Consider the following 23,595-nt stretch of genomic DNA (forward strand, 5'->3'; position numbering starts at 1 on the left):
GTCTTTCTGTCTATCTTACTGCTTATGCTGCATGCCTACTTTCTGTGGTGGTCAGTACAAATATCTAATTATGGCTGGATGTTAGATAAATATTACGATTGGCCTGCTTGCCTCCGAAATATAACTGGATAATGGCCTTTGTATTCTTTATGAAAACAAAACCTTTCAGACACTTTAAGCTGTTCCCGTCCACATTCTGAAAGCCCCTGAATGCTAACAAATGGATGTGTTTATTGCATTAAGTATGCTTTAGCCACAGGTGTACTTGCAGAATTATATGTCATTCATAAAGTTACTTCCATAATATGCATTTACAGTAAAGCATTAATAGCCTTCTAAATGGTTATTTTGTATTTTTTTTTAGCTCTTGGGTTACAAACCCATAGGCAAAATCCTGCCTCCTCCATGTTCTTTGCTTTTCCGTTTTCTGTCTCTAAAACAAACAGCATTAGAGATAATATCAGCATTTTTTGCCCATTATTCAACTGTTATCTCACTCCTGATTGACTGAGATATTAATTGTAGCCTTTCTGCATAAACAACTGTCCACAAATTCCCAAAGTTGTCAATCGTCTCAGGCTGAATAGTAAACTCAAAAGCCACAAGATTATTGATGATCACAATGTAATGTAAAATACCAGGGGAAAAGAACCTGTGCTCAAAAAAACTTGCTCCACTAGGGTTGGGGGTTTGATCCCCAACTTCACCCCCATGTGTGCAAAGTTTGTATACTCTCCCCATGCTTGGCATCTCTAAATTGTGTGTGTGTGTGTGATGGGTTTACACCCTGTCCACGGTGTCCCCTGCCTTGTACCCTGAGTCCCATGTCATAGGCTCCAGGTTGTCAGTGACCATGTGTAGAATAAGTGGATGTTAAAAACTTTAACGTTTTTTAACACGTTTAATGTTAAAAAAAATATTTAAAAGATCTAAAAGATTTAAAAGACCAGTTAACCAAATTTGTTTTAATGCAATATATAGCTATTTTTACATTAGAGCTAATTAACTATTGTAATAACCAAAAGAAAGACATTCAATCATGCCTCTTTACACCAGAAATTACATTAAAGCTAATTAATTGTAAATATGTACAAAATTAGTTTAAGTGTATTTACATAAGCCGCATGTAAACACTAGCTTTCCAAATATTTGCTTCATTTACATCTCAGAAATTGCACAGTGTAAAGCTAATTGTCTGGTGTACATGCCCATTGAAATTTTATGAAGTCTTTTGTTAGGCTTACATGCGCTTGCTTCTTAAATTTTTACCTCATAAAGCCATACATAAATCAGTCATAACCTAGGACAGGTCTATAGAATAGTAAGCCACCATAAAGAATTTTATTATCCTGCTGAACAGCATGGGAGATCTAGCATTAAAGCTTGGATACAGCAGCCAGGTTGATGATTTAGGATCACTTCAGTAAACCTAATAGCTATGAATGAAATGGAGGTAAAACTTGCCTTGGCCCAAATGTTTATAGCAATATGCAGTAAATCTGTCATTTGGCTTGGAGAACATCCAGGCCTTTGGCTATGTTTGGAATATAATGTGTAAGACCAATCAGCATTCTTATTATATCAGGACCTCAGGAGCACTTTTTTTGTTAACAAGTAAATCAGTGATCAAATGGTGGCTATTTGTAAGGATTTTTTTGTAAGGAAAAGTATCAGCAAAATGATAACATTTGGTACTGGCACTGGATGAAGTTTGCAGTGTGCACTGCATGTAGTGTGATGAAGTGTGCATAATGACCTCAAGGGGCAGTGTGGGACAGCCAGAACACATAGTAACAGCACTTTAGGGAATGCGTGGGCACTTAGAACTGACCGCAGATCAGATTCGCCTTTTCCACTTAAGCTTTTCGTTGCCATAGTCCCTGGCCTAAGGCTGTTTTGATATCTGTGGTTAGTGGGCATGACTGTGACTTGAACATCTTCCAACTTGGCAGTATACATGTCAGCCTGGTGAAAAGTTATGGCCCCAAAGTTCCACTAAAACTCATGAGGAAGATAAAAGCAGACCAAGAATCTGAGACAGCGAGTTATATTTAGCTTTAGGACCAGAATAGGACTTTCCCATGGTTTTTTCTTTTTTTTTTTTTTTTGAGAAACTCCATCTATTCCACCCCTCCTCTCTTGCTTTCATTTCACCATTGAGGCAGTCCGTCCCTCTGGTAGATAAATCCGGGTCACCTTTCCTAGGGAATTAAAAAGTGACTACTGTGTGTAAAGCTGGAGTGAGGATGAGTATGCTCCAGTGCTAATGATTAATGATGCGGCTCATGCGCATGCTAAGCTGGGAATCTTGCATCCTCCCTGGGGTATGATCCCACTGAAAGCTCTCCAAAAAAAATCTTAAATGAAAACATCAAGGCTTTTCCACATTTCAGCAAGGCATGCTCATGTAACCATCCTGAGGGATGTCATGGATTTGAAAAAGAGAGACAAAATGAAAAGGACAGAAGAAAAGGCAGTGAAAGAGAAAACCTTAGTCAAATGTATCCAAGCTATAGACAGATGCTGGGTGGTCCAGCCGGATGTCCTCAGAGTTTTGTTAGATGTTATAAAGATGATGAGGTGTTATATTTGATCAAAAGCAGCTGAGCAGGTATGAAATATTACCCACTTGGATTTAAAATAGATTGTACATACTTCTACACTTGAATATGTGTGGAAACATTACAAATATTCCTCCTTTTATGTGAACAAAAATCCTCAGGCTGATATTTAATCTGCATTAACCACATTTTGCTTGTTACAGATGTGCCAAATTAAAACTTTTGCAGAAATGCATTTATTTGTACAATTTTTGTGCAAGGCTTTGAGTATTCTTGGTCTCTCAAGATTTCCACTAGGGGCAGAAGTATGCTGCCGAATATGTGGCAGGGTTTTGTAATCAAAAACAGAAATAGTCTCTGAGAAGCTAGGACGAATGAGAAAAACAGAATAACACATTTTGTGGTAGTACAAATACCTAAAATATATGGGTATTTGATCACTGATCAAACATAATCTATCATAAAGGTTCATTATTCTGTCATAAAGCATGTTACAACTGACAAGGGTGAATTAGCTGCTGTGACTGAGATAGCAGTGATTCCTGCTGTATAGTTCTGTTAAGTCAAGCACCAAGGTTTACAGTTTCACTGACTGACAGGCCTATAATTAGGTGCATATCTTTATTTGTAAAATACCATTTGTTTAAGTGTTTAATGAGTGTACCCGGCAAGTGCAAATCAGATAAATAATATGTTTGAACACCTTGAAACTCTTTGAAATTGAAGGATTTATGGAAGTATGTGACTGAAAGATTATATAGATAACTAATGAGAAATAAATTAGGTCTCAACATTTTTCACTCTGTCTGGAGGGGGAAAATGAGAGATGACACTCTTATCTTTTCATCTACACCTTTTCATGTAGAAACCTGTAGTAGCTACAAGTGAACGACGCCAATCTGTGGAGAGTTAAACTGGCTTTTGAGTGGTAGTTAATCCAACACAATGCGGTGGACGATAGTGATTGTAGATCTATTCTGATAGGTTTTTTTAGGGCTGTGTGGTTTGGCATGACTCATTCAGGGAGGTCAACAAGCACTTGTACCCTCTCATTAAAGACAGATGATGAAAGAAAAAGACAGATTCTGAGGTAAAATAGAAAAACACCAACAAATGAGACGCCCTGGATAAATACAGGGATTGGGTTTTGGAGAAAAGTCAACACCAACCTGTAGGCATGACAGGGGAGGCACAAAGCCGGCCAAAGGCCTGTTTATAGGAGGCCTGCTTGCAGAACTCGCTTGGGCAAGTTGTCAAAGCAGTATGTGTTTTTCACTTTGTGAGTGACAAGCTTGCACCCATTTTTTGCATGCCCATTGTGTGGAGGTCAGATGTAAAAGGTTTCACATACAGAGCTGCTGTTGACTGAAGGTTTAATTAGTGCCAGGGTGGCAATGCCAGATGCTTTTATTTAAGGACAACATATTATGCTAAAATTATGAATTATTTTCTTTCTCAGTAGTAGTAGTCCATTGCTCATATTTGAGTGCTGTGTTTAGCTCAAATGCTTAATAATAAGGTTTGTAGTGCACTTTTTTGTATACATAGTATATATTTACTTGACAAAAATCAAAGTGTAGCTAATGACTACCACTTTCCATAAACAACCTCGACTTCAAACGAGTCTTTCTGTCATTCTGATGAGTTATTAAATGCTGATTGTGTTCTTGCTCCAGGCTAGCTTAGAGTGTAATGAGGCAGTGTAGCATAAAACAAGCATGTAATATGTTATTCGTCATGTTATGTAGCATCCTGTGGTATAGCATTGCAGTAGCCCTATTTATGATTTTGTATCATAGTCAGGTATACATCTATCAATATTCTGCCACTCCAGTGTCCAACATGCCTTAGCAAATATGTAATACTTGTAATATAGACATTGTGGAATCTTTACACTGTTGTAAGAGCTAGCTAATCAAGGGCAGGAAACAGGATATGTCGGAGGACAGATGGAAAAAAAATAATGTGTCACAGAACAATATAAATTTTTTTAGTAAAAGAATTCCTGTGGCATGCAGCGTACCTCATGTAGTAAATACAGCACATAGATTAAAGGTCTTTCCCAAGCAAGAGTTTTACTGGTTTCAAGAAGAGATCTGAAAGTAGAACCAGTGGAATATCCATTAAGGACGATTATGAAAAAAAAAAAAAGTATGTATATTCAAGACAAAGTTCTTTGCTTTCTCAGGCTCAGAGGTTAACAGTGCTAAGGTAAGTTTACATTCTTAAATCTATTTTTTTTAAAATGAAATCTACGTTTCTTTACTACCACACACTTATGGGCTTATTAACTGCTTTTTATGCTATGCTAATGTTCCAGTAAATGATCAGTAAAATTCACGACATTTTATGACACAGTAACAGTGGTACTGGGGTTGAAATAAGTAAATACTGATTTAAGTAAATGAAAAAGATAGCTCTCTAAGTGTTGTTTCCTTAAAAGTATAGAAACCTGGAGAAACTCCACAAATTACAAGAGACACTGTACAGTCAGATAAACATGCATTTGTTGCACCATAGCTAATAACTAAAATGTTGTACAAAGACTTTTTTCACACATTTTCAGAACTCAAAACTCAAGACTAAACTGTTCTTCCCTACTCTCTGTGCCTCAGCTTGCTCTTCGATTCTTTAATGCAGTGCTTCTTTCATGTACTGGATCAAACATGTAGTGCTGGTTATTGTTGTGTAATAAAAATGACTCATCAGTTTATCTACTGTCACTTATGCTTTTCAATGTAATGTTGATAAGATGAAAAGTGCAACAAAAGTACTGGCTTTGAGATTAAAGTTATAGTGAAGTCAGTGTTATTAACTACTTAGCTACCAAGTTATAATGAAATCATTGTAAAACAAATGAAATCGTCTCTAAACATTGATTTAACTTTTGATTTTGGGGGTAAGGAGAGACTCTGTCAATAATAAATAAACAAATAAATAAATAAGTGGTCTTTGTTGTTGTTGTTTTTTGCTGTATTTCCTCCCAACAGATTTTTAGTGTGGTGATCTTCTTAGTCCATGACCTAGTGAACCAGTATCGACATATTCACTGATAAAGACTTCAAAAACACTTCAGTAATTGGATACAGGCATCTGCCAAATCCCATAAATGAATATGTATCTTTTATTATCTGATAATCATTGATTTATTACTACTTGTAATTTAATGCTTGGCAAATCATCAAGTGTGATTTAAATCTCTTGCTTGTTATATCATTTGCCATTGCACAGACATCTTACAGAGTATTTATTTGTAATTCTGAAATCATAGAGTATTCACAGAGACACTAGCAGAAATTGTTATACAGTAGTTGAATATGTATCACACCTCCAGCACACACATGCCCCAATCATATGTGACCCAGTTTTTCTGACATCCCCAAGCACATCTACTATATTTTACAATGTGGCAAGTAATATGACACATGCATGGTATACCTACGAGAAGTGTGATTCTTTGAAGTCTCGTTGTGTAAAATGTTTGTCCCTTATTCCTTTACATATGAGGATTAATGAGTCTAGCATGCAAAACAGCTGTGCCATGCAAATGCAGCCCATGTTCTGTGCAGCAGAGTCAGGGTAAGCATTAGTCTCTCAAAATGACTGAATATGGAAATACTTTATGAGAGACTGGAAATATGATGGACAGGAGTGAAACTTACAGTATGTGATGAAGGTCTAAATATTAGTATTTGTAACTACCATAGGTGTGTCGGATTGACTGTGCAAAAGTGACACCAGAATGCTTAAGACAGAGGGTTTGGGTTGTAAATGTAAGGACTAGGAAAGAAACATTTTTTAAAGCATTTATTTTTGCATGAGATGAATTGTGTATCATTGTATTCGATTATTAAAGATACAGTGTGTATTTGTTTCTTTTTAAGTATTATACATAGATAAGAATCCTGTATGGTTTCTCAAAGCTCATGCTAGGTACCTCCGCTGAGAGCCAGAAGGGGGATGGGAGATTTGTGTTGCTGTTACACTTACTGTCCATTAGGGGACAGTGCAGTGTGCTAAGTTCCTTTAGCCAAGGCCATGAACTGGCAATGAATCCTCTGCCATATCAGATTACAATAACAGCTCCATGAAAGCAAAGCACAAATATGACTCCTGATGGAGAGTTTGACACACACACAAACACACATATATACACATCACACACAGTTATAACAATACTCGCACTCAAGACAGCCCATCTGTTGCCTTTAACTGGTGGAGTAAAATAATAGATCTGAAACTTGGGAACTGTAAAACACCAGACCCCATAATTTATCAAAACGACTGCAGCACCCAAATGCAAAAGTCTGGATAACCCAGCATCTGTGTGTAACAGCACTTACAGATTCAGCATGGCTCAAAAACAGAGTCCCGACATATGAATTACCAAGATTAATTAACGAGATAAAACAATCACTCAGGCGTAATTTGGCAGACAACGTGATGTCATGTAGAGCTAGAGTTTAATAATGCATCATAATAATTCACGACCCCGGCATCGCAGCCAGGGCTGTGACAGGAAGTGGTGTGATTTAGCTTGGCGTCATCAGTCAAGAGGCTGCTGCAAGCTTCATGTTTTTCCCGCAGTGGGTTTGGAAGCGGAAGGAAACCCTCTTCCGTTTTGTTTTTCTCCTTTATGTCTGTGTTTAATGTAGGCCTTTTAGCTTAGCTTCATGTGCTGGCTGGACTTTACTAACTCTCTGTGGGGAGTGAAATGGGCTTTTGCTGCAATAGCAATCTTTTTTGTGGAGCTTTAGTTATGTTTTGTAGCGATTGCTGAGAGTTGAATGCAATGTGACCAACTCAGACACAGTCTCATTTGTAAAGGGTTCTACATTTACAGGCTGTAATAATAGGATGTCTAGTGTAAGTGAGACTAAACAATTTCAGACTTCTACCTCCATCTGTTTCCCCAGTAGGAGTAAATATAGTAAATATCAAATAATACGGTTGATATCTGCTCTAAGTATAATTTGTGATTATTTTGCATTGTGTCAGTATCTAATGTGATAAAGAGCTACACAGGATATGACTAAATCTGTCAGACTCTCTGTCTCTAGTGTTTGAGATGGCCTGCTTCACAATTTTAGATGGGAAAGGATTGTTTAATAACACTGTCATTGCTCTCCTGGTGAAGGCATGACTGGCATAGTGCTGATTATCTGCTCCAATTCTCAATGTGATCTGTAATCTGTATGTAATTAAAACAATTTCTGTGACATTTAAGCATGATTTTTTTGTTGGGAGGAAAACAAATCATTGAACCTCTCTTGGTAAAAAGTGGGACAATATCAGTGTACTGTACAAACATGAATATTTGTGGGGAAAAAAGGAGAAAAATAAACAAATTACTGTTTTTATTCTGTATATGCAGAATTTCACATGTTCTCTCTGTGTCCATGTGGGTTTCCTCTGGGTCCTCAGGTTTCCTTCCAGCACCCAAAAACAGCAGTAGGTGAATGGCAATGCAAGATTTTTAGGTGTCAACATTTGTGTAAATAGTGCCTTGTGATGGAATAGTGTACCCTTCACAGGGAGTAGTCCCAGTTCATACCCAGTATTCCAAGAGAGGTTTTGAATCCAGTGTGTTTAGGCAAATCTTTTAGGGCAAATGAATTAATGAAAGAATTAACACCACAGAATAATTATATTCACAATTGTATTCATGTTAGATTGACCTGAAAGAAATGAATTAGTTCAAATGTCCATAGATGAAAACTTCAAGGATGCTGGGGTCATGAAATGATAAACTTTATCTCCACTACATTTTATCAGAAACCGAATGTGTCTTTAAGACCTTCACTAAGCCCTTTTTGAATGGTGTTGAACTCTGATGTTTGTAGAGTAGTGATCATATCACCATGCGGTCATGATATTGTGGCCGACACAATTATACAGTGAGGTTGTCATTATAATAGCCCATTTAATCAGCCTGCGGGATTGCACAATTTTGATTGAATTTCTTTGTCCTTCTAACAGGCTCCCTGTAAAGACATATAGACCCATGGCAACTAAATATTTAACGACTGTTCCAAAATGTCCATCAATCTGTAAGTACTGGAATGGTTTAAATATATTCTGCATGTACTCACTAAGGCAACAAAACATGCCTTGTAGAGGCACAATTGTTCTTCAAGGCTTGTAATTTGTCAGTATATCAGGGATCAAGATCATTTTTTTAAATACCAGGCTGGATACTATTGGTTCTTTAATAATTATTATTATATTGTAAGTTTAGGGATATTAAAAGGTAGCGTTTTTTTTTATTATTTGGTGCTACTGTTAATGTTGCCAGTAAATAGCTACACACTACACAAAGTTTCTCCTGTTTATTTTCTCTGCTTGTAGTCATAGAGACTAAACAGCAGCCCAGAACCCATTTTACCTCAATGGACTTGAGATTTGAAACAATGAGATAGATGGGCTAGTGACTGCAGCGCATTCATTTGGAGGCAAAAGGTACATGTTTACAATAACCCCAGTGATTTTTTGTAGTAATGGTATGTAAGGTTTAATAAAAAAATCAATCATGATATAAGATGTTTGGCCACTTGCTAGCATTTGGTCTTTATTTCTGGAGTGGCTTTTCACCTTGTAACCTTATGGCAAGCGGCCTCTGATCAAATTTTAAAAAGGCTAACATGTATTATCCTCAAAATTGGAAGAAAATGGTTGATTACTGTTCTATTTCTTTGTAGATGTCTGTTAAATCTTTTTTCAAGCCATTTATGTAGCATGAGGCTGGACACAGGAAACTTCCAGAAGCACTTCCTCTTTAAGAGAATGTGAACAATTTCCCACATGCTTCACAAACAATTGCAATCAAAGTCTTAAAGGAATAGTTCACCTAAAAAGCTTTGTACTAAACCTATAATGCTAGCAAAAAATTTTTGTTAGAATACATATTTTGACAAAATAATATTAGTCCAGAAATATTTAAAGAGCAGTGGATATTAGCTGTGCAGAAGACATGGATATTTGCTGCTAGTGGTTAATGTTGCACACACAGACTATGTGCACAAAAATACCCACATGTAAATATGCTCTACTAAAATGACAAACATACATGCAAACAGTAGACAGTCTGTGAGTAAAATAGTTGTGGGGGTGGAAACATGCTACAGACACCAAAAGTACATTAGTGAACATTAACATTTACCATCTGTCATTCAACAAACATTACATATCGAACGACACTTCCTGCTTAGATCTAAACGATATGCTAAGTTGGGAAGATGGTGAAACCAGCTTCAAGATGGTTGCTGCTTTTATTTTTAGCGATGTAGCATACTTTTGTCCAACGTTACAAACATTTCTATGTCATGCAGTGTTAGAAACCTGATACGCGAGTCTTTTTAAGATCACAAGTGGTGATTTATGTTAGAAACAGTTTGAACTACAGTAGCTGTAAGCCTCCATTACTTGTTAGCAATTTTAAGGTTCATAAAGAAAAAGTAACTTAAAAGTGCACTTTACTAATAAAATAGACCTTGGTTGATTGACTACATTTGTTTTAAAGGGAACATTTGTGAATTCCATTTTTTGGCTGAACTATTTCTTTAATTAGCCTGTCACTATATTTGACAAGAATTTAGCAATGCATTCTTAAACAAATTAGGTACTTTATTGAGGATTTGTGCCATTGACAAACAAATGACATTAAAAAACAAAATAGAACAAAAAGCTTTGGGTGCCTGTAATTCTATAGAACAAATCAGTTTGAACTATACAGTGAAGCTTTACTTAATGAGTCTACAGTGCTTCTGATGGTACAGGTTAGCAGTGAGACCAAGTAACTGTTTTGCTTCCTTTACTTATTTACAGTGATCGTTAATGTGTGAACCAGAAATAGATACTAGTAGTGAACACTGGTTGACGATAAAAGGTTATTTTGGACTTGCTGTACTGCTGAGCGACAGAGACTGAGAGAGAGAGGAGCAAGAGAGATGAATTGCAGAGTCAGAGAGAGATAGATTGCAGAAGATGAAGAAATGTAAACGAAGAGAAAGAATGACAAAGTACTTCTCGTGTCTGGCTCTCACAGGCTGGAGGTTAAAGATCATCGTTAAAATGACTGCTGAGAGGGAGGGAAAAAGACAAAAATGAGGGATAGAAGCAAGAAGATAAGGAGTAAGAAGAAGAGAGCAGTGAAAGAGAAGAAACCATGTCCTCCTCTGGAAATGAAGAGATAGAATGAGGGCGGCCTTTCTGAATTTAAAGACATGTCATGTATGCGGTTTGTATGAGGTTGATGCAGAGGCAAAAGTGATTCTACAAAACAGCCCCAGATGAGTAGTTGCAAAATAACTCTCTCTCTCTCTCTCTCTCTCTCTCTCTTTCTGAGTGGAGCAGAAAAGCTGGAAAGAGGAATGACTCCCCTGACCTAGTTGAGCTAAAATTAGTGTGATGTAAAACAGCACTGACTCTAATCAAAAAACACAGCATACATGATTGGTGACTGTGAGTAAATGTGCAAAAGTGTATGTGTGTGTGTGTGTGTGCGTGTGTGTGTGTGTATGAATGGTGTGAATAGTGTTTTCAGAAAATTTCACACACAAGCACACACAAGCACTGACATTTACATGTGATCACATGAAAAGATGGACACAGCTGTATACACTAGACAAGAGGAAGTGGAAACGCGCTACATGATGAAAACACACAGATGCCAACAATGCATTAATGTACATTATCATACACAATCTGTCACATACCAAACATTCACTCATGCAAAACGCACACCTGCCATGCAAAATGAACTCATTTTACAAGTACGGAAGTGTATGTAAAATACTTTGCTTGAGTATTGCATATAGAGTAGTGTCCACGTGTGACCTCTAAGCTTAAGGTCTGTATCTTATAAAAGCCTTTATTTATGTAATGTCAGTGAGGTCCACTCCTGAACCGATGAGTGAGTGTCTGTTTACAGTGTGCATTATGACAGATATTGCCTAACTTATCTGAAAATCAATCCCATTCTCCTCTCTGTTTAAATCAGAGACTGGATAGTCGTCTCTCCAAATCTGTACTGGCTCGAATATTAGCAAGACCTAAACCTATCTCTTTTTAATTGTCTCTCCTGGCATTTCTTGGACTCTGTCTCTTGCAAGTTCCATCAGTGCTTATTGGGATGCAGAGCCAGATGGTCAAACCTAAAAATTCTTAGCATTCTCCCATTTTGGTTTAGTTTGTAGAGAACGGGTTTACAATGACAAATGAAATGTTGTTTCCTGGATAAACAGTGACCACTAAAGATTCTAAGGTTTGCTGTGCTAAATAGAGCTTTTTAACCAACAGAACTGTGCCATTTAACCAAACTGTGCCATGTTACCATCCAAACCCTACGTTCTCAGTGCCAACTCTTAGGAAAGCTGTGCTCATGCTTGGGCAAGTCCAAGCTGTCCAAAGGGCTAACGTGTCTGACGGCTGCCCAATTTCATCTTGGCAGAAACCTTTATTAGATTTTGACAGTTTTACATTGTAGATGATATTTCTTTTGTTGGTGACTAAAAAGGATGATATTCATCATTTGGTTAAGCTTTGACATTCCCAGATGGATTCTGTGGAGCTACAGGCTAAGCCCTGATTAGCACTCGTTCTTCTTCTTCTCATGTTGCTCATGACTAACTGGTGGGTAATGGGTGAAAAAGGTAGAGGGAGATGTAATGGATCATAATTCACAAGTCAAAACGATTGGGATGATTAATGAAAAAATGAGGGCAATGACTGTGCCATTAATGTGTCACTTGCTCACTGTACAAACACTCCCTGATGAGACATTTCCATTTGCATTGGAAGACATGTCCATATCACTGGCTTTAATGTTGTATAATTTTTATTTTATTGTGCTTTATTATCGGCCTATATATTTTACTCATTTTGGTATTACTAAAACTACAAACATTATCCTAGCTATTATTGGGGATATTCTCACAGTGATGATATCCTAATATGTGAGCCAGGTAGTAAAAGGTGCTAGATTTACAGTCCAGGGCCTGACCAACTCATAAATGTAGCACATTAACGCTCATATAATAAAGCATACTCCAGTAACTGCTCAGTGCTGTGAGCTTTAGAGTCTGGGAGAGGTGCGTGTAAGTGATGAATAGTGTCCCATAAAACAGTTGGAGACCTCCTTTCAGGTTGAGTTAATAACACACATACGCGTGCACACATGTGCATACGCGCGCAGGCGAGCAAACACGCACACACATACTGATTTAAGTACACGTATATGGAAGTTTGCATGCTGTGTGACCCATAACATTCTCTTGCTAGACTGGATCATAGTATCGTTCCTATAAACAATTTGAACACTTAACAGGCACTGGTGTCTCTCACACGAGTGATCCTCTTCTCTTGTTCTCACTTACAACCACATGCACAGACACTTTCTTTGTCCTGTCCTGTGCATCATATGTTCAGCTGGGAGCATGTCATATCAGTGGATGACTGTAAAGCTGTAATGATACAGGCTTGTGTTCCCTCTGCTGCTGTTACATCCCCTCAGGTTGCCTGCAAATTGACATCACCTGGCAAGGAGCCAAACGACACAAGAAAGAAGTGGTGCGTCAGGCTGAACTCATTCAAATTACAACCTAAATGCCACTGAAATGTGGTGGCTCAGTAATAGTGCTTTAAAGGAACGGTTCAGGGCAAATCAAATTTACACAAATTCTCCCCTTCCCTCAAATGCCGTCCATCATCAAAGACATGCTTGCTGTCCAAAATTTCTTCAGCTTCTTTGGTTTTGCACTGAAGCGACAAGGGTTTTGCATGCAGTTTGCATTGTTCTTTCATTAGTTGTTGGCAATGTTAGTCTCATAACCAACGTTAGACTACAGATCAACATAAAGGAGCAAATGTGGTCTGCAAACATGTCTTGGGTGATTGAGAACATTTGAGTGGAAAATTTCTGTACGTTTATTTTTTCCCTAAACCATCAATTTGAGTCATCATAAACTACATGACTTGGTGTCTGCATTAATGCCCTAATAAAACACAATAAAATGGTCAGTGTATGAATTACCATAGTAGACCTGAGACTAATGTAACTAGTCAGTTAAAAAAAAAAAAATACGTAGAAATTTTATCACCTGTTTCTTTTGTATTTGTGTGTAGGACTAGGCTGGGCCTGTGTCTACATGAAAATATGTCTTACAGGGCCTGACTCTGATCAAGCAGCACAGTAAGCACTTTTAACAATAAATATTAGCTACATTTTTCAAAAGGTGTAGATCAATGGACAAAAAATCTTGAATGTTGAATATGATCTTCAGTGGTAATTTTTCCCTTTAGAAAATGTATGTTCTAAAATGTTGCAAGGCTATGCTGTGAAAGTATATAGTCATAAAGGAAAAAAAATTGAAGTAGGTTTACAAAGTGCACAGTCTATGTATGTGCATTTGACTGACAAAATTGGACCCAAAGTGCGGGTATTGATTTTTTTTTTGCCAAGTTGTCGTGCAGAGGCCATTTTGGAGAAGTGTTCTCACACTCTTGGCTTCCTGCCAGAGGGCCTTAGTAGAGCCAGTGGGATCAGTGCGAGGAGTGCATGAGAGCTCGCCTAGGCTCATCACTCACACTGTGGCAGCTGGACGAGCTTGTAGTGGAGTGCCAAGCTGGTGCGCATGCTCCACATCAGCCATCGCTCCCTTTCTGAACTCTCTATGACCCTTCCATTAGGGCCACACTCACTCCATCATTCCCTGCCAGGACGGGGGCCGCCTGGCCTTCACATCGTGGTGCAATCCAGTGGAAAAGTTCAGTTGCACATCGCTCCACATGTCTTCTGATGATTACCATTTCCCCTGTTTTCAGTTAGCTTCAAAAACAGAGGAGAAGGGTATGATAAAACCGAACATTTCTCATACTTTTTGGCTTGAGGGGAAAAATGTGGCGGGTGCTGAGCTGTCGACAGTCAATGACAGGTTAACTGAGAAGTAGTTGACACAGCTAACATTCTGAAGTATTTAACAAACAGTCTTTTATTTTACCTCTGCATGTGCGATCTTTCAGGTTTTGTGTAGTTCAACCAATTATTGAGTAAATGTCTTAAATGCTGTTTTATACATGCTGCTTTATAAATGATGTTTGTGTGAGGTATGTTTATATCTTTTAGAAGTGTGCCATACATCGTTTTTTTTTGTGTGTGTGAATGTGTGTGTGTGTGTGGTAGTTTCATTCTGTGGTAGATAAACTACAAGTCCAGACACTGAGAAAACAATTGTAATGCAATCAGGTCTGCCCTTCTGGCTACATTAAGAGAAGGAGTCTGGTCGGTGGGGATTGGGGGGGTGTCTAATGAGCAGGAGTTGAGAGAAACCTGTGGATTTGTACACACACACACACACGCACATGCACACACACACACGTACATGGACACATACACTTTTGCTGCACAGCACATTTGAATTCTCTTTAAGGTTCCAGGCAAGCATTTAAACCTCTAAATGGCCACTGACCATTTGCCAACTAGTTTCTTTGATTTAATTTGATTCAAGTGACCACAGTTCTGCCCTGAGGGCCACCACCCACACATAAACACTCATCAGCGATAGCCGACAGCATCTGAGGCGTCGCTCCAAGGAGCTGCCACTCAGCACAAGGAGAGATAACACTCTAACCTGATGGTGATTTGATGAGCAATGACTGACACATGAGAGAACAACCAAGACACAGAGAAAATAAGAGGGGAAAACCTCTCCTTGAGCACTCCATTCTTAACTAGAGGTGTAGACTACTTCAGCATTTGGCTGGTGAGGCACTGGAACTTTACGAGGGCGAACGTTAACACAGTGAGGAAGTGTTTAACAGTAGCTAATGCCCTCTCTCCCTTGCCTTGGGGTAAAGTGTTGTAAATGAGCCCTCACTCTGCACTCGTTTTCTTTTGCACATTTGTGGGTGATGCAGGGAGCAGACAGATGAATGAAGAGGAAAAGGAACCTCTTTAGACAATCATGTGACTGTAGCAGTCAGAGTCAAGGCTAATGATTGTCTTTGTGGAAGCCATGCTGAAAGCATCACTGAAATTACTTCACTGAAATTACCTAGTTAGAGTTTCAGTAGCTCTGTTTAGACCTTTATAATGAACATAAAATAGCAATTTTGTGCTGCTATCTCAGTCAAAATATTTCTTTTTCATTATTGTACACAATAGAAATCCTTATCATGTATGCTTCTATAAATCTCTTGCTTATCCTCAGCGCTTCATTCACATTTTTTGCTGCCTCTACCAAAACTGCACAGTTACTGACAATACAAACCTCTTAAAGTAAAATTAATTAACCTACCACTCGTCTATCACATCAGCTATCAGCTACCTATCAGTCAGTAAATTGCTTTGGCTTTGATAAATTCTGCTTAAACAAGGATTATGAGCTTTTTAACATTTATGAGTAAACAAGATTATCATGCTTTGTGGCTGCTCTTTAACATTTACTTTAACATTCTGATAAAACACGGAGATGAACGGTTGGCAAATTGACTCTTCTATCTACACAAAGATAGCCAAGAGCTCAGTAAGTGATAACACTATTGACCCAGTCCATTCTATTGATAGTTATGTTTGCTTGGTGAGACAATAGTAGAAATTCATATGGAGAGCTTGCCAAATAATTTGGCACTCTGTTTCGCCTGTATTCTAAACAGAAAATGAAAGGGAAATCTTATAGAAATCTTATAATGACCCTTTTTCACATCTACCACACACCAACACCAATTAAAGTTTGCAGTCAAGCCTAAATTCATACTATTGTCGCAAATATGCACTGTTATGTTTTTTGGGATACATTTGTCAGGTTGTGTGATTTGATATTATGCAAAAGTGCAAAAGAGTCCTGCATGCTAAATATCTCCACTCCCTTTTTGGAGAGTTGTGTTATTCATTGGTACTCTGTGTCTTAACATTGCAAAAAATCTAAATGCTGCTAGAATTTTTCTGTCTACCTCCAGTGTTTAGTATTTCATGCTAGAGGTTTGGCCCTTGTCTGATAAGGGAAAAGGTCTCCATGGTTACCCGGGGATGGACTCCGGGAAACCCAGGGCCAAAGGTGAAGCTGATAACCTTTTGACCTCTGAAGTTCTGTGCTTTGCACCTCTGAGGCAGTCTCAAAACTGTCATAACAGTAGGGGGAGCATAAAGTATTTCTGTGTGTGTTTGTGTGTGTGTGTGTGTGTGTGAGAGAGAGAGAGAGAGAGAGAGAGAGAGAGAGCAAGAGAAGACTATGATATGATATCTAGGTGACGAGGGAGCAGGAGTGGCGCAGGAGAGATAATGGAAAGACAAGCCAAACGCTTGGCTCTTTAGAGGCATCTCTGATAAGATACGAGAGCAAATACTCCTTCAAGCCATACTCAATATCTCACAGAAACAACAACATAGACAGGATATAGTCAAACAAGAAGCCAGCTTTGCCTTTGTTTGTTCCACATATTAAAAAAATGTTTGTATAGCAGACATTAATGCAATCAGAGCACTAAATGCAGTTCATTAGACTGATTAGATTTAGCTGCACTGAAAGCTAATGGACATGATGCAAGTTAGTAGACATTTGTATTTACTAATTTACTAAAATTGTCTTTCCCTTGCGTCATCAACTCTCTGGATGATTGAAATAAAGGCTGTAAAATCACTGAATTATTGTTTGAGTAATTGAGTAATTTTTGTTGTTGTTGCCTAGTTGTCTACAGTTACATAAAGGTAGTGACCATAGCATATCCTTCATATACTTTATGTAGCTTGAGATGTCTGGATTTGTGAAATTCAGGTTGTTACCTCTAGGGGGCAAAAGGTACTGTCCAAGGTTTGGCTTAAGAGTGGAAAAAATGGAGGTGCTGTCCAAGATTTTCCTCCATTGTGTGTGTGTGTGTGTGTGTGAGAGAGAGAGAGAGAGAGAGAATTTCCTCCATTGTGTGTGTGTGTGTGTGTGTGAGTGAGAGAGAGAGAGAGAGAGAGAGACCACTGAAGCATGTCATTACTGAAAGCTTTGCAATATTTCTCCTTGCATTGCAATGCCACAGCTACTGATCGTAATATGTAGCAAATACAGTACAATGTTGAGTTCAAACGATTATATGCACTGTAGTTTGCACATTTTGACTCGTCCAGATATTATCTATAAGTCAGATACCATTACAAAAACCAAGCCACTAGTCAGATACATTATGCCACACTTTTATATGATTTGGTTTTTGGTAAAAGAAAAGACATTTAGGAGAAAATGGTCAAAATTGGTCCAAAAAGGTCAAAAGCTGTGATTTGCTTTGTAATTCTGTCTAATGATTGTTGTACATACTATTTTGCATATATTGCACTAAAATTTCACTCAGTTGCACACACATGCAACTATTCATGATAGTCATGTTGTTCTGCCATTGATATGTAGTATATTACATTTTTATATTTTCTAGATTTTTCCCTTTCCTACCTGCATAGGTAAATTCTATTTTTGTTTTAATTCTAGATTTAATCTATTTGCATAAGAACAGAGAGTCATAAAAAGCCCTTCAGTGCATTTCATACTGTGTATGGTTGTGTGTGCGACCAATAAAATTTGACTTTGAATGTACTATTAGAATGGCCACAAACTTCAGCATAATTCTGGTCAAATAGTATCAACTTATGGTTGCATTATATTTATTCCTAGCTGTAGGTTTCTTGATGATGGCAAAAAAAATTGTTTATAATTTTTCCTTGCTCTTTTATATAAAACAAGGTATTAGTTAATGTATAATAAATCAATACATGCTTATTTTGACCACTCAGTGATTTTGTTATATTTCTTGTAAACATTTCTGGCCTTGCTTTTTAGTCCCAGATATGTTAAACATTTTAACTAATGTTTTAACTCTTACTTCTGACCAGGCTGTGCATCTGACTGTGTATCTAGATGTGATGTTGTTAAAACCTTGAGTAATGGTTAACAATCATTGTGAACCTAACTCATCCTGCTAAAGATGTCTGCTTCCTCCAGAGCCCTTGTTGCATTTTACCCACAAAATGCTTTTGACTCTTCTGGGGCTTTGATGAGACCTGTGCAAAGCCTGACTCATTGAATCTAGTCTCCTGTTCAATCCAATCGTCCCCAGGCTGGGCAGTTAGCTGTGACATGCTCTCTCTGTCCAGTGGCTAAGCCATTAAAACACCATGCCTCTGGTGTCTGCAGAAGAGAACGGAATTGAGATCACACGTAATGGGCCTGCTCAGTCGCGATGCCTCTCTCATTAGAATTCCCTGTCTGTAGCTTCTTTCTTTTCCCTCTCTCTTTCTTTTCACTCGGCAATCTTAAAAGAAAATTAAGACTTAAGTGGTTGCCTGTCAATTAGCACTCCCTGTGCGACAGAGCAGCAAGAATTCGATTGCGAAGAGATGCAAGACATTACAAGCCAGCCACTCTGGCTCTTTTATTCATTCTCTCTCTCTCTCTCTCTCCCTCTCTCTCTCTCTCTCCCTCTTCAGTTCTTACCATATGCTCTAGCTACCTTTTGTTTTGCATCTTTCTTTCTCTAATATTCCTTTACATCTTTTCACATATCTCTCTTGTTTTGTCTCACCCTGTCTCTGTGTTTATTGGATTTGTATTTTGCGTGATAGGCATAGTCTGCCAAGCCAATTAGAGACTAGTGTCTAATCTCTAAGACTGCCCTAAATGAGCAAATGTGTCCACTTTTTAGCTTGAGTGATGTACAGTCCTGTAGTGTTTTGCCCTCTAGGAACAGTTTTCACTGATGGAATACAGATATATCTGATCCAGAGGCAGTCAACAGAAGGGTTGATGCTGGCCTCATTTTGCAGCAAGTTGGATCCCTTGCACTTGCAGCATTAACAGAGTGGTTGAATCACTGTTTGTACAGTCTGTAGACGAAAGGATATTTCACATTACAATTCTGTCATTTTAGCTCTTGAGTCATCTAACAGTGAGAGGTGACCCAGAATCAACTGAAAGACATCTGACTGGAATGCTGTCATTCAGTGTTTTCCTGCTCTGAGTGAAATTGCTTTGTGTCGAGCCGTCAGTGTAGGCCTGGTGAAGGCTAGATTGTAGGCTTGGATACAGGATGATGAGATCTGACTCCAAATCAGCTGTTAGAGGCAGTGAGACTGAAGCACTGAGTAACTGTGACGTTTTAAAGACTGTCTGGACCACACTGCTTGACTGTGGTCCCTTTCCCAACATTTTTTATTCTCTCTCTCTATCTCTCTATCTCTCTCTCTCTCTCTCTCTCTCTCTCCCACTCTCATCAGTTTCAGTTCAGCAGCCTGAGCTGTGAAGTGCTGTCACTGGCTGTGACATCATGTGGGACAGAGGCCGTGTAACAGACTGGGAAGAGGGAAGTGCTGAGCCAAGATGGTGGAGTGATAAGTACTTGACACAGCCAACTGAGGATAAGCTGGAGCCAAAATGGCTGACTGCTTCTGTTACAGTGAAGAAGATGTCATCTCTGTTTTCTTGAAAGCATGAATGCAGGAGGATATTATTTGGAATTATGTATTATATAGAGGTATGGTATGGAAAGAGATAATTTGGGCCATTAACTTGGTATAAAAACACATTGTGTTTCCCTATTTAGAAGAACTCTGATTAGTCTTGTTTCTGATTAGTTGAATACATCTCTGATTGCTCAGGAATTGCTGATTGATTTTCTATAACAGCATGGCTCTGATAACTGGTGCCAGGTTTATATTAATGTGCTTGGACTTATTATTATGATTCTATGTTAGAATCTCTATAGTAACTCACTGTCATGTCATTTGGTGTGGAAAATACTCAGTATCATTCAGTTTAGCCAAAATAGGTAATAGACACCATTACTACTTGTAATGTTTATAACACTTTTTGAAAGTGATGCTAAATTAAGATTCCATTATCTTACTGGCTATGCTAGAGGGATTCATGTAAAAAATCTGAGTAGATCAACAGCCAAAGGATTGAAAATAACAAAAACAATAAGATGCGTAAATTAGGAGACTAATGCAGGTTTGAGGCCTCACAAACTATTTTTATGTTTGAGAATGCCTTATTGGAAAAATATACATATCTATTGAGGTATTATAAGGTAAATGATTTACATAAGGTGTGTACATTCAATAACCAAAGGATTTACAAGCCCAGATACTGTATTTCTAAAATTCATTCTGCACCTATTGAAGTCATTTACAAGTTCAGAGAGGTTTGTGAACAGGGAAACACAGGTAATGTAACTCATATCTATGTAACTAATCTCTATTCATAATGTGAAAGCATACGAAATAGATAATGGGAGCGAGAGATGAAGAGATGAAGAGTAAAAAAAGGAAACAGAGGAGACAGGGTGAAGGGACTTTGAAAAGGCTCTTTCTCCACATTACAGGGGTTTCCATGGCAACAATACAGCAGGGCCTGACCTGCAAAGTAAGTGTGTGTGTATGAGAGAGAGAGAGAGAGAGAGAGAGAGAGAGAGAGAGAAGAAAGGACAGGGAGGAAAAAATACAAGGTTAGAATATTCACCTTCAGATAACATATGGATTTTCAGTACTATTATACACTAAACCCACTCATCCCTTTAGCTTCTAAATTCAAATTTCTAACATATTCTGTAAAACCCAGCAGATACATTTTATGGTTAAGGCCAAGCAGGCATTTTTCAGTTCAGATTCCTGAAATGGGGTACTGATCAGAGCTAGCCACATGAAGAGGGATGTGAATCTGAATCAAATCATTTAAATGACTCCATCAATCCATCTTTGAGTTGAAGTATTATTGAGAACCATGTAGTACTGACCTATATATACTAGCCATCTGATCTTTGTTAGATAATGTGTAGGTTTTACTTTTACTTGTAGACATTGGGTAAATTTGAATAATTGTCTGTGGCATCAAGCCTAGGATGTTGTATTAGAACTACTGACCAGTGATCAACAATGATATTGCTGAGTATGATTGTGGTCTGTTTTTTGTAGAGTTCACTCACTGCTTTAGAGGACACAGTTAATGAAGCATTGACCAATATGGATGGATGGTCTGGCTATTGAGTCCCATTACAAATGAATGGGATGCCTTAGTGAGACACAGCTTGATGATCTTCAGGACTGACCATGCGTCTCCAATACAGGAACTAGTGCATGGAGAAAAATGTATTCATGCATATGACACCTAGGCAAGTAGGGAGCTGTGAGCCTGACATCAAACTCAGAGCAAAGGCAGATCAATTTTAAATGCTCACTTTCCGTCATGCGATCACAAAAAGATATTTGCAGCAAAGGAAATTAAAAATGGCTTGTAACTGGAGAGAAACATTTTAGATTTGCATGATTTTCCATTACTAGAAGCAGACAATTTTTCCTGTATAAAGATGTGTTTGTATGATTTCATGCTGTGCAACATCTTGCAATCAGCTTTGTGCTCATTTTGATGGCAAGCCCTGTAGATATTTTGTATGTACATAATTTTCTATACACACCCAAATAATCAACCCTTTTGGCAGGCAGGTTTCTCTGGGAGTATGTTTCATATAATTGGGTGCAATCTTGAGGCTCTTAGCATTGATCCAGCCCAAAACAATCATCCAACACACATCGTACAATTAGCATGCAAATTAAGGGCCATTCGTTGCCACGCCGACGCCAGTCCACTCTTGTTTACTGAAGTGTCAATCCAGTGGACTGGCCATGCAGCCAGATATCGAAATGGAAAGTGTATGAGAGGGAGATCGAGCAATCATTGTTCTTTGCTTTTTTGTTTTTGTTATTCATAAGACTGGTGCTGAATGCAGCCCAAATGTGCATAGTTTCTGTTAATGGCAAAGGACTATTCATCATCCAGTGGAAAGCCACATAACTGAAATTTTTTGGCCTATATACAGTCAGGTCCAGAATTAGTGGCACCCAGGTAAAGATGAGTAAAAAATGGCTATGAAAAAAAATGTTTTTAACATAATTTCAAGCTGAAAATATCAGAGATCTCTAACCTTTAATTAAAATTTAATTGAAAATTGTAAAAAAAAAAAATTATTTGGAAACATGGATGGAGGCAAAATACACTTGTGCCCTGTTCCCGGCAGGTTCATTACAGTGCTGCTATTTTTTTTATATGTATCTGTTGCATTATTTATGAAGGTCAACATACTTGTCTCATTTCATTTGTGTGTTTTTCTTCCCCATGTTCATAAATGAATAAGGGAATTTGGCCTCTGTCATCTCATGTTTATAGCCAAATAAAACAGGAAGCCATAGCTTACAAATTAAAGAAAAAAAAAACATTTTATTTTGTTAATAAATATTTTTACAGGTGCGAATGACTGCTTCTTGCTTCATGAATTTCTGGTGAATTTTCAAGGTATTGTCAGCTACTAAGTTCCAAAAATCCTCTGTTGGATTTAGATCTGGTGCCTGGGGCGGTCATACTATAAAATGGTTAAGCGTGCCAAGAAAACATTCCCCACACCATTACACCACCTCCACCAGCCTGAACTGTTGACACAAGTTAGGTTGGGTCCATGGATTCATGCTGTTGACAGCAAAGTTGTCCAGTTTGGGTGAGCCTGTGCATACAGTAGTGTCAGATTCTAGTTATTGGCTGATAACAGTGGAACATGATATGAGCTTCAGCTGTTGTAACCCATCCAACTGATGGTTTGGTGTATTGTGAGGTTTGAGATACTCTTCTGTCAGCTTGAACAAATCTGAAACCACTTAATGTTTTTTGTTGTCTTTCACCCCATTTTGTGTAAACTCTAGATTCTGTTTTGTGTGGAAAATCCCAGGAGATCAGTAGTTTCTAAAAAAATTCTCAAACCAACTTGTCTGGCACCAACAACCATGCCAGAGTCATTAGGTCATGAATCTTTTGATGTGAACATGAAATGATCTCTTGACCACTTTTTGCATGATTTTATCCACTGTGATGCTGAGAGGAGTAATTATCTAATACATTGATTGGTTATTTTCTTAGAATAAATTTGCTTCAGCATAGTTAGATTTCCTTCATATTTTAATGTGAGACTAAGCTAATTAATCACACACACACAAAAAAACATTTTTGCCCTTTATTCCCAA

The 23,595-nt window shown here is 38.1% G+C and overlaps 1 long non-coding RNA gene across 1 annotated transcript; it reads left to right on the forward strand.

Annotated features, from left to right (window-relative positions):
• Positions 1 to 4,580: 4,580 nt before the first annotated feature.
• LOC131365055 (uncharacterized) lies at positions 4,581 to 22,987 on the forward strand. The gene is made up of 4 exons (XR_009206554.1): positions 4,581 to 4,772; positions 8,541 to 8,611; positions 8,910 to 9,020; positions 19,807 to 22,987. It is a non-coding gene; the product is annotated as an uncharacterized LOC131365055 (long non-coding RNA).
• The last annotated feature ends 608 nt before the right edge of the window (positions 22,988 to 23,595 follow it).

Source organism: Hemibagrus wyckioides, linkage group LG02 (genome assembly GCF_019097595.1).
Source record: "Hemibagrus wyckioides isolate EC202008001 linkage group LG02, SWU_Hwy_1.0, whole genome shotgun sequence".
NCBI classification, from domain to species: domain Eukaryota; kingdom Metazoa; phylum Chordata; class Actinopteri; order Siluriformes; family Bagridae; genus Hemibagrus; species Hemibagrus wyckioides.